We start from the raw sequence: 14,537 nt of genomic DNA on the forward strand, positions 1-14,537 counted from the left end.
GCTCACAGTTCGGCAGGCGGCCTCCGGGTCCCGACCACTGCGCCCGCGGCCCTGGGCGAGAATAGAGGCTGGACTCGAGGTTCGGCGGCCGGCGCCGAATAAAAAAAAAATAAAATAAAAAAAAATAAAAAAATAAAATTATTATTATTTCTTAAGACTTTTATTTTTAGAGCAGTTTTAGATTTACAACAATTTGTAACAAATGTGCCCCTCTGGTGTGGGATATTCATAAAGGGGGTTATGCCTCTGAGAGAGAAACATGGAAATTTCCTACATTTCTACTGCCCTCAGGGGCATAACCCCCTTTATGAGTATCCCACACCAGAGGGGCACATTTGTTAAAACTGGTGAACCTACTTTGATGCATCATGTTCACCCAAAGTCCATAGTTTAGATTACAGTTCACTCATGGTGTCATACATTTTTTGCTTAGACAAATGTGTAATGACAATTATCCATTATTATTGTATCATGGCAATTATTTTTACTGCCCTAATAATCCTCTGTACTTCGTCTGTTCAAGTCTTCCCTGACCAGCCCTGGACATTGTTTTTTTTTTTTTTGGTACTGTCTTCATAGTTTTTCCCTTTCTAGGTGTCATATAATTGGGATTATAGAGCATATAGCCTTTTCTGATTAGCTTCCTTCTCTTAGTATGCATTTAAGTTTGTTTTATGTCTCATTTCTTTTTGTCATTGTTATTGTTTAGTTGCTAAGTCATGTCCGACTCTTTTGTGATCCCACTGACTATAGCCCGCCAGGAGCCTCTGTCCATGGGATTTCCCAGGCAGGAATACTGGAGTGGGTTGCCAGTTTCTTCTCAGGGGATCTTCCCGACTCAGGGATTGAATGCATGTCTCGTGCTCTGCAGGCGGATTCTTTACCGCTGAGCCACCAGTGCAACCCTCATTGCTTTTTAGCCCTGAATAATATCCCAGTGTCTGGATGGACCACACTTTGTTTATCTGTTTATCTACCGGAGGACATCTTGGGTGCTTCCAAGCTTTGGCAATTAAGAATGAATCTGCTATAAATATCTGTGTGCAGGTTTTTGGATTGGCTCAAAATTTCAGCTCCTTTGGGTAAACACCAAGGAGTAGGATTATTGGACAGTGTGGTGGGACTATATTTAGGTTTTTAAGGAGCTGCCAAAGTGCTCTTCACTGTGGCGATACCATTTGCAGTCCCACCAGTAATGAGTGAGAGTTCCTGTTGCTCCATTCCTCACTAGCATTTGGTGGCGTCACTGTTCTGCATTTTGGCCATTCTAATAAATGATACTGGTTATTTTATTAATAATTCCAATCATCCTAGTAGAATGACCTAGCTATTTGTTTAACAGACACTTTCATCATTTTCCATATTGCCCTGATTCCCAGACATGTTACTCTTCTTTGCTGTTGAATGTTTTCAAGTTCATGTAATGTGTAATCAGAGGAACTTGAGGTTGAATTGTGGCTACACCAATTAATATTCAGATAATATTGTGGATGTTGTTTGTAAAGTAAACTTGAGTCTCTTCATCTGTAAAATTGGAATAATACCTACTATTTAAGGTTATTGTAAAGGTCAAATGGGTATATAGATTCACACACACATACATATATATAGATTACTAAGTGCAAGCTGTTATAGCTATTACACTTAAATTATAGTATAATATTATAATGATGACATAATTATAATTGTGTTGTGTTTATAACTAACCAGTGGAAAACTAATTATATTTTAATTTTACTGAATTGCCTTCCAGTGTAGAACAGTTTTGAACTTAAAGCTTTTATGTGATTGGAGGTGAGAAATACTGGAGAGGTCAACAAAACAGAAAAACCTAGTCATATACAAAGTTGAAATGGGACATTAATCCTTTAAGAATGTGGTAGATTATAATACAAAGAATTGCTATTAATGAGAAAAGACCAATTATAAAAAAGTTCATTTATACCATGGTGACTTAAATTTTTCACAAGAAATAGAAAACTCTGATTCATAGATAAGATTGTCTTATTAATCATTCTATTTTGTTTAATCATCTTAGATCATTTGTTATTTTATTTTTTCAATCTTCCTGTTTATTTCAATGATATTGAACATCATAGCATGAGATAGACATAGCTCAACATTTTACCTTTCTGAGGGTTAGCGATGGCCACAGGGGCATTAAACCGGTAATATAGAGAGAATGTGGTTATTAATAATGGCATAAAAGTGTGCTGGAGAGAGAGGCTGGTAGGAAAGCAAATAGCATTGGTATTTATTCCAGTCTGTGGATTAGGGAAAGGTCCATGGAGGATACGATGATGTGATCAGCCTTCGTGACTCTGGTAAAACAAAGCAGCAAGACGGACACAGGCATAGGAGTATATCTGGGCACATATATAATTTGTGCTAAGCTTCCCAGGTGATTTTTATGCCTGTGTAGTGCAGTTCAACGTAGAAATCTCTAACTATTCTGTAGTTTTTTTCCCTCCAGAAGAACAAATGAATATTAACAATATTGTTTTAAAAGAAAAGATTTACCTATAATGAAATAATTTCCTTACACACTGTATTTTGGACCACAAATACTGAAGAATCGAGTTCCATAATATGAATGGACACAAGCTCTTCCCTATTTAATACAGCTGGGGAAACTTATTCTTTGAATTAATGCTGTACGATTTGCAGACACTTCAGGCTAATTTTAGACTGATGTATCTATTTATGTAAATTATGGCTTGGGAGGGGCTTCCCTTGTGGCTCCGCTAATCTGCCTGCAATGTGGCAGACCTGGGTTTGATCCCTGGGTTGGGAAGGTACCTTGGTGAAGGGAAAAGGCTACCCACTCCAGTTTTCTGTCCTGGAGAATGCCATGGACTGGAATTCCAGTACGGTCCATGGTGTTGCAAAGTGTCCGACATGACTGAGCGACTTTCACTTTCACTTTTCTCTCTCTTTTAACCACATCTTGGTTCTGAGTTCTTGATTGGCAACTCATTTTTTTCCTGTGCTGTAAAAGCCACTTAAATTGGCTGTTCATTATTGTTCTACCTCAAAAAAAAAAAAAAAAAAAGGGAAATCATAAGTTTCCCAGATCAAATGCCACAGACACATGACACCAGGAAAATTCACCTGTTCCACTTTCATCCGTTGTCCTAGTCACTCTTTAAAGATAGAGATGGTGTTCCTACACACTTGAGGTTTTTCGGTTCAGTTCAGTTGCTCAGTCGTGTCCGACTCTTTGCGACCCCATGAATTGCAGCACGCCAGGCCTCCCTGTCCATCACCAACTCCCAGAGTTCACCCAAACTCTTGTCCATTGAATGGGTGATGCCATCCAGCCCAGGTTTTTAGTTTGTGTTAATTTTGTTCCAAACTGGAAGAAATCAAAGAGGCTGGGGAGGATTGATTCTGGTTTGTAAGCAGCTGTAAGTTGTCTTTCAATCTGCACAGTGTACTTTATATATAAGTATTTGAGTACATTTACTTGATTCATCCAATTATTTTTAAACTCCTTAAAGAATTGCTTGTTGAGAGGCAGCCTGTTGTGGGGATACTCAGTCCTTCCACCACTGCCCCCCACAACCCAGCCTAGCACAGGAATGGGCTAGGGAGGGACCTGAGGGCCAAAAGGGAACACTGATGAGCTTCTTTAGAGTTCAGTGTTAAGAGTCCTTTAATATTTCCAACCCATTAATGTGTATGAAGCTGAGAGACTCTAGCTCATCAGCCAAGGTAAAAGTATTAATATCATAAATTTCTCATGTTAATATTTTCGTCTTTTGGAACCACTTAGAGTGGTTTCTGTTTTCCTAACAGTGTTTCTGTTTTGGAAATTGTCTGATGCACTTGGCTGAAATATAAAATATGTAAGAATTCTGGGTACATTTATGTGTAGTTAGAACTGGCATACCATTTGTGTCCTTTTGACCATTATTTCACAGAGTACTTAGAATAGATGATTTTTTAAAAATACGTAAAGTTGAACTTGTAGCAGTATTATTGAAAGTGCCTTATAGTAACACCTGGATTTTAAAAATAATTCAAAGAATTGAATAAATGTAAAAAAATCATTATTGGGGATTCCTAGGTGTTTCAGTGGTAAAGAACCCACCTGCCAATGCAGGAGATGCAGTTATAATCCCTGGGTAGGGAAGATCCCCTGGAGAAGGAAATGGCAACCCATTCCAGTATTCTTGCCTAGAAAATCCCATGGACAGAGGAGTCTGATAGGCTAGTTCCCGGGATGGCAAAGAGTCAGACACAACTAAGCATACATATACACACACAATAAACCATTATGTTTATAATTTGATATTTTCAGTTTATTTTAAAAGGCATAAAAATGATATGGTTTGGTGGGAAGATTTGGGAGAATGGCAGGTGGGAAGATTTGGGAGAATGGCATTGAAACATGTAAAATATCATGTATGAAACGAGATGCCAGTCCAGGTTCAATGCACAATACTGGATGCTTGGGGCTAGTGCACTGGGACGACCCAGAGGGATGGTATGGGGAGGGAGGAGGGAGGAGGGTTCAGGATGGGGAGCACATGTATACCTGTGATGGATTCATTTTGATATTTGGCAAAACTAATACAATTATGTAAAGTTTAAAAATAAAATAAAATTTAAAAAAATGATATGGTTTGATAGTTGTTGGGAAAGATTGATAGGGCATGATATTAATAAAACAAGTATAGTAATGGTAGAGTTAAGGTACAGCTGCAGCTGTTTACTGGAAAAATCTTTCAAATTTGCTGTATGTTTGAAAAGTTCATGATAAAATTCTAGAAAAAAGTCAAATTTTGTAGATTCCAAACAAGTTCAGTTTTGACACTCAGAATCAATGATTTATGGTTCATAATCAATATTTTGTTCTCCTGGAAGAAAAGCAAAAGTGTTAGTCACTTAGTCATGTCCAACTCTTTGCAACCCCATGGACTGTAGCCCACTAGGCTCCTCTGCTCATGGGACTCTCCAGGCAAGAATACTGGAGTGGGTCACCATTCCCTTCTCCAGGGAGTCTTCCCGACCCAGGGATTGAACCCAGGTGTCCTGCGTGGCAGGCGAATTCTGTACTAAGTCACCAGTAATGCCCCTAATTAGCTAAAAGTTAATAAGAAAAGCATGCTTAAATACAATTTAAACAGTCTTTTTTATACACTACCACTGTTTTGTAGGACTTCAAATAACTGTAACTTTGAAATTTTGGGAGCATCATCATATATTCATCAAGGCTAGATTCATAATTGAAATGTAAGAAATTAACATTATTATTCATTTCACATAATTTCTCAGAGCAGTTATGGCTATAACTGAGGACCTTTTTATCCATTCATCTACTGGTGGACACTTGGGTTGTTTCCATGTTTGACTGTTGTGAATGATGCTGCATGAACATGGAAGTACAAATATCTTTTCAATAACCTGTTTTCATCCCATTTGGTTATATACCCAGAAGTGGTATTGCTGGATCGTAAGGTAGCTTTGTTTTTTTTTTTTAAGTTTTAAAATATCAGTCTTCACTTTTCTAAATGAAATGTTTTATACTTGCTTGAATTCTTGAAATATTTTATAATATGCATGTGGTACATTTTACAATGTATTAGTTTTATAGTCAAAAAAATTAAGATATAAAAATGAAGGTGATGAGCACACACTACAGAGAGTTTAAAAATTAGAGGAAAATTGTAGTTCTGTTTAATTTTTTGAGGACTCGCCATACTGTTTTCTGTTTGTCTGCATTTAATTTACAGGTAGTCCCAATTTTTTTTTTAAATAAAATATAAGAAATATACCCCTGGAATACTGAGGTAAGTATGGCATCAAGTATCAAGGCTTATTAACCTCATGTATCATATATCTTTGTTGTTGTAAAAATTTTGCTCTGTTTTTAAATTTGGGGCATTTAGAGAATAATGTTAACCTGATTATCATTCTCAAGTGAGCTTTCAAGAGTTCATTAAAAGTTAAGATGAGAACAGCATGCTCTACGAAGCAGCTATTTTTAACAGAACCAAATTTGAATTCACCTACTTTAAAGCTTTTCACTCTTTTTAGAAAATATTTCCATCAATAATTTTTAGATTATATAAGTCTATTGAGGTCACAGTTTATAGACCCATCTCACAATGATCTGACATTTTTGCATCTTGGCTAAATTCATGAGAACCAAAATTCTTTCTCTTCAAGGGCAGTCCAAATAGAGAAGCAGAGTATATAGGTTTGCTTTAGATAACAAAGAAGCAAACAACCAAAGTCTCAGAATGTTCAGTTAATTGACAGTCCTCAACTGTATATATTTATGCTTTGATTTGGTAAAAATATTGTGCCATGTAGAAGCCTCCCTTTGTGGCAAAGGGCTCCTTTTAAAAGTGAAAGTTTTAAATTCCATTAAAAAATAAAATCCTATACTCGTAACAAGAAGTATACTTTTGTCTTGAATTTAAATGAAAAAAATAAAAACCAGTCACTGAAAGTTGTAACATCTTCTTAGTAATTTAGTGATATCACAGAATATCTTTTACATGTATTTATCAGTACTGGAAATTATTTTTGAGATCACAAATACATTTAAAAATAGTTACTGGGCTATATTTTTGAAATGTTATGGCTGGACCAGATCATGGGTCTCTGGCTCCCTTTATCTGGAATGTGCTTGCTTTGTTCTGTGGTACCAGCTTAGAGTCACTTTTTCTTGGTCTGTCTCCTTGTCCTTGAAGGAAACCGTGGCTCATTTATGTTTTTTTTTTTTTTTTCTCCCAAGTAAGCACCCTGTAGTGCTTACTACCATGTTGACTCCTGTATTTTCTGCACTAGAACCTAAGCCCGATTTGGGCAGGTATTGTTTTATGCATGGCTCATTGGTCACTGTTTCCAGCCCTCTGAACACAGTAAGTGCTCAGTGACTTGGAATGCCCTCTCGTGTTCCAGAGGGCTGACTTACCCTCTGAAGCCTCCCTCTTCTCCAGGGTCATTTTGATGTCAAGCAGCATTGCAGTGGTCTCGAAAGAGAGAAAACTAGTATCAGGGTCTTCCTCTTTCTTTCTCCATAACGTGTGTGTTTATTTGAAGAGCCATGGTGGAGTCTGGGTATATGACTCTACGTCTCTCTGAGTCTTCCAGGAAGCAGATGCATACGTGAAGTTTTCATGGAAGAAAGTTTAAGGAAGGGGTCATTTAGAGGTGGAAAGGGTTGAGTTGACCAACCTGAGATGGGAAGTGCTTACTCAGGGACTAACTAGTATTAAAAGGGAAAAAAAACTGGACAATACTTATGGCAGCAGAACCAGCTTTTATTCAGAAACTGTTGAAATAGAGGAAGAGGGTTCTCAGAACAAAGCTGGATTTAACTCTGAATGCAGCATGGACAATGGGGATTTATTGACCAGGGTGGGGTCAGTCGATGTAATATTACTAAGTGGAGGAAGGGGAATGTTTGGCTCAACTGACCCAACAAGATTTTTCCTGAAGGTGGGCTTGAGTGATCAGGTATCACCTAGGCAATCTAAGGATGAGGAACTTGGTCAGATATCGAGGTGATCAGATACTGAGGATGGGAAATTCTCCATAAAGTGACTTAGCAGAATCTTTGCTACAATGGACAACACAGACATGGACGTGGAAGTCTAAAAGTCGAGGTCTAGTTGAGGTTTTGGAGGCATCTGGCCGAAGGGAAGCTGTTACCACCTTCAGACCTGAGAGGCAGAGGGAAGGTCCTTGCAGGAAGCTGGGGCTTACAGGAGGCAACCACTGCCAGAATTCTGGCCCAGTAAGGATGGGAGATTGGGGAGTGGAGAGTAGATAACCCTAGTTGGCCAACCCAACAGGAGGCCAGGCAGCGAGGAAGCTCAGGCATAGAGGTCATTCTCTGGAGTGAAAGCCAAGGAGAGGAGGACACAGGAGACTGGAGAGGTTTGTGGTGACGGATCAGGCATACTCTGACTGGCTGATGCCTTTAGACAGATTGTTCATTGCCTTGAAAGCTATTTTCTTGTCAATAAAATGTGAACAGTAAGACCTAATTTGTAATTGCAAGGTTGAAAGAAAAAATATATAAGACACTTAGCATCAGTTCAGTTCAGTCTCTCAGTCGTGTCCGACTCTTTGCGACCCCATGGACTGCAGCACGCCAGGCCTCCCTGTCCATTACCAACTCCCGGAGTTCACTCAAACCCATGTCCATTGAGTCGGTGATGCTATCCAGCCATTTCATCCTCTGTCGTCCCTTTCTCCTCCTGCCTTCAGTCTTTACCAGCATCAGGGTCTTTTCAAATGAGTCAGCTCTTTGCATCAGGTAGCCAAAGTATTGGGGTTTCAGCTTCAACATCAGTCCTTCCAATGAACACCCAGGACTGATCTGCTTTAGGATGGACTGGTTGGATCTCCTTGCAGTCCAAGGGACTCTCAAGGGTCTTCTCCAACACCACAGTTCAAAAGCATCAATTCTCTGGTGCTCAGCTTTCTTTATAGTCCAACTCTCACTTAGCATAAGTCACTATAATTTCCTAGTTCTTGGTGTTCTGAGCATAGGCATATTTTGAATCTCTGAGCTTCTAAACTTTGAACTTTCCTCTGATTGGAGAGTTACCACATACTTCAAAAATATCAAGAATGGGCTGAAGTTAAAGATACGGCAGTGTGGTGAACGCAGAAAAACAATTTAATTTGGTGAATTTAAACTTTTGCTTTACCTAGCCCATGAGAAAGAGATGCTGATTGTGAACAAGGCAGGGGCTCTGTGTGTGTACAGAATAGATGTCTGTCTGTGTGGCTGGGGCTTTTGGATGGTGCTCTGAGCCAGGCTCGGGGTGTTCACATCCTGGATCTGCCACTTACTACCTCTGTGACCTTCAGCAAGTTACTTAACATCTCTGTGGGCTTATTTCCACATCTTTGAAAATACGGGTAACGATGTTGTTTGTCATGGAATAAGATAAGATATACAAGTTCTGAGGACAAGTCCTGGGATGTAATGAATATTTATTTGATATTATTATTATTCCACAGATATGTAATTATTTTAATGCATACATGTTGTTATAGATCCACCCATAAGTAATTCAGTTATAATTAAGCTTGTTTTGAATAAAGGATTTTGCTGACAATAACTGTAAACAAATAAAGGTCTCTTTTTGTTTCTATATAGGCTATTTGAACTGATCATCTGATGGATTATATTGACATTAGCCTTGAAACAAAGCTGAAATAGAGTTTAAATTACATCTTTTTGGATTAATTGTGCTCTGTAGATATTTTTCTTCCTAGCATTGCATCTGTATTGTATATCCAAATGCCTTAAGAAACTCCTTTGGTTAAATATTTTTCTGTTAATGTGAAGTAAAATCATTTGTGTATTTATGCATACGTGTATATGTATGTATATGTGTGTGTATGTTTATAAGGGATGATATTCAGGTATATATAATTTATTATTATAAAAAACTACACTCTGAAAATGAGTTTATATTTACCCTTATATCAGTTGTTTCTAGTTTACATGTTCAATTAATATAATCCAGTCAAATAGGCTAAAGATTAAAATATAATTTCATGTAAGTAATTATACTTATAAATTATTAAGAAATAACCTTTGTTCTTATTCAAAATAAATTTATCAAGTCATTATAATTGTATTAACTAATAAATGGGAGAATAAAGTTGGGTGAGTTGGTTTTAGGAGGAATTCTAGCAATATTACGATCTGTAAGAAATTATTCTGACCCCCACCCCAGCCCCACTTGCACCCTGGTCAGAGTGATCACACCCGGTCAGTAGAAGTTGCTAAGTGGCCAGACAAGAAATTCAGGCAAGCTTTTATTGGGACCCCCGCTGCAGCAGTGAGCGAAAGTCACTCAGTCGTGTCTGACTCTTTGCTGTCCCAAGGACTGTAGCCCCCTGGCTCCTCTGTCCATGGAATTCTCCAGGCAAGAATACTGGAGTGGGTAGCCATTCCATGTTCCAGGGTATCCTCCCAACCCAGGGATTGAACCCAGGCCTCCGGCATTGCAAGTGGATTCTTTACCATCTGAGCCACCCAGCAGAAGGGCAGTAAAAATGAGTAGCAGGTTCTCTTGCCTTCACCCCAGGGTGAGGTGAGTCGGTTCCTTATAGGGTGAGGGTAGGAGTGTTTCCAGGGGTCAGTGGTGAGTGCAGGGCCAAATGCATAGTACCCTGCTTTCGCTCCCAATACCCTGATTCTGTCCCCGCTTTTCAGAAGTGACGGATTTTTTTCTTTTTGGACTATTTTGTATCTTGTTGCCCATAATTTGCTGGGACTGCACAAGTGCACAGTTATTTTTAGTCCCTTTTAGTTTCTTTGTGTTCTGTGGACTCAGGAGACTTTGTCCAGGTAGAGCACTGCAGTATCCCCAGTCCCCGGTCCCAGCCTGCCTCAAGAGCACTAGCCTGTTGTGCACACCTAAGAGAAAAACATTCCACCAACATTTCTAAAGGGCTCCGTTCATGGACACGTACAGTCCGTAAAATTAGCAGAAGTCTGGAATATCTCCCAGTAAGTTTTTAAAATACAAAAACTAAAGATACTTCTAATGAAAGAGTTCTGCCTTTTGAAAGATCTTAACCACTGACACCTGTGCTGAATATTTTAAAAAATATTTTGAATTATTTCAAGAGTAACTAAAGAAAAGATAATGGCTGACTCTTGATAAATGTCAGATTTGAAGCTTCACTTGTTCTCATTTTTAAAATAGTTTTATCTTACAAAAAATTAAGCAAATGTTTCATAACTGGTGTGTTAACTTCTGAAAGTGAGCTTTTTTTTAAAAGATCTTGGCTCATATCAGTGCCTATTATCAATCTGTACCTAATTTTTTTACTTAATAGCAGCAAGAAAAAACTGTTCTGCCTCACTCAGGGGCACATACACTGCGGCTGGAATGAAAGGAAATGCATTTCTCAGGCACTCCTTGAGTGGGGATTTGTTTAAAATGTAGGTGGTTCTGCTTTAAAGCTCACTGCTCTGAACATTTTGAACCCTTTGCTTCATTAATCGCATTCATTCTGAAATACTTTTCAATTTAAAACAGGAGATAATTGTAATACCTTGAAGCAAATGAGATGTTATTTCAATAATTAAATCCAAAATGAGATGCCAACACATTAGCCCCGCTGCTGTGTCTGCCTGTTAATAGGGACTCGCATTCCCATTGGTCACACTGATTCCTTTCTTTTCCAGTTGAGGTAGAAGTACTGCATACTAATTGTATTCTAATGTCTTTTATAAGAGGCAAAATGTGTGTGAAGCCCTATCACACTGTTTTAAATTAATCTAACTTTGCAAAAATTATAATAATTATATGACATGTTGCTTTCATCCCATGCAAATATGCATCAGATTTAAGAAAATAATTTTACATAACAATCAGGTTACTTGAATACTAAGTGCATGCTTTCTCACTAATGAATTTGTTGGTAGAATCAGGAGGCTTTTTATTAGCTTTGTCAAGCTGCAGAAACTTTCAGTGTTTAAAATGGGTCTCAGCATTTCGGCTGAGAGTACACAGCCTATGGACTTGGAGGGTGTGTGGTTGGCTATGCCAAAAGGAGAAAGCATCTATTTTCTCAAAATAGTGTGGTATTTTGGAGAGGGTATATCATTTTCATCAGGGACACAGCTCCTATATTAAAATACTAAACTTGGATAACTTGTTTATATCAGACTACATAGGCAAACGGAAGTTTCTGTTTATAGAAGTGACCTAAATATATGATTTTTCTTAAAGAACTATTAATACTTCTGGTAAATCGGTTTTCCTTTCAGTGAAGATTATTATGCTCTTTGTTTTCTAAGAAGCTAAAAACCACTTAGTTCTTCCTGCCCCTTATTTTAATGCTTGTTTATGCCCTATTATCTCAAATCTTACCTTAATAATAATAAAAAACATAGTAAAAAATAACTGACACATTAACACTTACTGAATACTTCCTGAGTGATGGACTCTGTGCTTAATGCTTTGGAAGCTTACCGTCCCAGTCCTCACAAAAAAAAACACATAAAAGGGATATTCTTATTATCTGTATTTTCTAAGCAAAGAACCCAGGACCAGTGGTGGTGGAGTCACTTAGCTGATGTCCTGCAGCAAATGTGCACAGAGCTAGCCTGGCTCCAGGACTCCAGCTGTCAACTTCTCCATCTTCCTGAGCTGACAGGGGCGGGTGGATGCTGAGACAGCAGAATCAAAGATGGAGGTGGTGTTTTTTCAAAAGTGTTTCAAATGTAACCTTTAACCTACACTCTTGTCAGAAGAATCAGAGAACCCTCATCCCCTGCAAGCCCTTCTTCTCCCCGATTCTCTTCGTGGATTCCATTTTTTTGCCCCCTGGCTCACCGTGTCCTGCCTGTTCTGTCTGCAGCACCTTTTATCCTGAGTGCTTCTGAGTCTCTGCTCTTGTTACTCCCGTTTGTTTTGAGTGTAGCATCCTAGCGATTAGCGCCATCTGTTATTTGGGTTTATCGGGCTCTTCTCCTGGTGGTGGATGTGCTTTTCCTTTTGTTTAAAGAAGAGTGGAGCTTTTGTTTCCCACGTGTACACCACTGTTACGATGTTTCTAGTTCAAGGCAGAATCTTCTTTCTTGCTGCCACAAGAAATTTGAAGGGCTGGCCTGAGAAGAGTGCTGGTGCACCGCCCTAACCCCGAAGGTGCATCAGTAGAGATCTTCCCGGAGGCCAGCGGTGCCCATCCTTTTTGGCACCAGGGACTGGTTTCCTAGAAGGCAATTTTTCCAAGGACTGGGGGTGTGGGATGTTTTGGGGATGATTCAAGTACATTACAATATTGTGCTAATGATCTGTGTTTGCAGCCATTGCCTAGCACTAGCATCAACCCCCTCAGATCATCAGGGATTATAGTCTCATAAGGAGTGCACCACCTAGATCCCGCACATGCCTGTGTGGTTCACAGTAGGGGTTCACACTACTAGGAGAATCTAATGCCTCCGTTGATCTGACAGAAGGCGGACCTCAGGCGGTAATGCAAGAGATGGTGAGCAACTGTATGTGCAGGTGAAGCTTCTCACCCTCACACCTCCGCGGTGGCCCAGTTCCTGACAGGCCCCAGCAGGGGCTGGGGACTCCCGTTGTAGGCCATTGTTTTACAGGAGCTGCCAATGATCAGAGGGCATCCCTGGCTTCCACCTTCCTTTCAGAGCCTTAGATTAGGGGATGGCTCTGCCGGCAGGCTTCCCATCCCTCCCCTACCTTAGGTTCAGCTGGCTGCACTTTGTGGAAATTGAACTCCCAGATGTGTGCACTGATCATTTTAAATCTTCCTGAGGCCTCACCCCAGGAGAAGGCAATGACGCCTCACTCCAGTGCTCTTGCCTGGAAAATCCCATGGACGGAGGAGCCTGGTAGGCTGCAGTCCATGGGGTCGCTAAGAGTCAGACATGACTGAGCGACTTCACTTTCACTTTTCACTTTCATGCATTGGAGAAGGAAATGGCAACCCACTCCAGTGTTCTTGCCTGGAGAATCCCAGGGATGGGGGAGCCTGGTGGGCTGCTGTCCATGGGGTCACACAGAGTCGGACACGACTGAAGTGACTTAGCAGCAGCAGCAGAGGCCTCACCCCAGTCTCCTGCAGTAGTTTGCTTTCTGGGACCTCCTTGTCTTTCCTCCTTCCCTTCCATTTCTTGAAATAAACGAAAGACTTTGGTGAGAAAGTTCACTGTTGTCTTTCCTGCTCTCCATTCTGACCCCTCACACTGCTGTGAATTAACCCCAGGATTCTCCATCTGTAGCTGTATATTCTTTGTTTCCCACCCAGGCCAGGTCTCTTCATCTTTGTGAATGAAGACAGTTGATATGATCATTATCTTTCCAGATCCCAGATCCACAACTCAGGGCCTTGTTTCCTTCCTTCCACCAAGGCTGTGAACTGCTTGCATTTCTGTCTCCTTCTTTTACACCTATTCAAGCGTTTTCTTTGTCTTGGACTCCTTTCCCCTCCAGAAGATTGGTAAACTCTTTATAATTTCAAATCCCTCTTTCACCAGGCAGTTTTTTTTATAAACAACACAAGATGATTTCTATTTTACATGAGTTTTTATGGTTAGTTCATAGGAAAGCAAACAGAATTTACAAAATTAGTAAATAATGAGTATCATAGAGATGCATACCCTCTGAAGTCTTAATTCAAATTGAAATAAGAGCTAAGTGCGCTTTCTACTATTCCCCACGACTGACTTCCTGCACTGGTGCCTCTGCCAGCCTCTGGTTTTTATCTGGGGCTCAGCCAGCGTAGCAAAGCCAATGAGATTTTGGCTCCAGCAGAATGAGGCTGACCTGGCTGTTGGGTCAGCTGTTAACCCTTCCTGTCCAGAGTGCTTGTGGCCCACTGCTGCTTTCATTCTCTGCAGCCTTTCTGATTAGTTCACAACCATGGCCCTAGTCACCACCCAACTTATATCTGTGCAGTGACTCATCACATCACCCTAAGAAGCATGCTTCTTGTCCCTTATTAGCACGAATGTTCTTTTTTCGTGGTGAACTAAATGCTGGGAAAATACCTTACTTAATGAGATAGAGTTGGAA

General features: G+C 39.9%; 1 protein-coding gene and 1 long non-coding RNA gene across 3 annotated transcripts in view; one reads left to right on the forward strand and one right to left on the reverse strand.

Annotated features, from left to right (window-relative positions):
* The window catches only part of ADGRB3 (adhesion G protein-coupled receptor B3), an 881,695-nt gene that overhangs the window by 73,913 nt on the left and 793,245 nt on the right, over positions 1 to 14,537 (forward strand). The window lies entirely within an intron of this gene.
* Positions 516 to 12,772, reverse strand: LOC133253659 (uncharacterized). Its single transcript, XR_009738365.1, has 2 exons — positions 12,066 to 12,772; positions 516 to 3,026 (listed from the first exon to the last, which is right to left on the reverse strand). It is a non-coding gene; the product is annotated as an uncharacterized LOC133253659 (long non-coding RNA).

This window comes from Bos javanicus, chromosome 9 (genome assembly GCF_032452875.1).
Source record: "Bos javanicus breed banteng chromosome 9, ARS-OSU_banteng_1.0, whole genome shotgun sequence".
In the NCBI taxonomy this organism is placed as follows: Eukaryota; Metazoa; Chordata; class Mammalia; order Artiodactyla; family Bovidae; genus Bos; species Bos javanicus.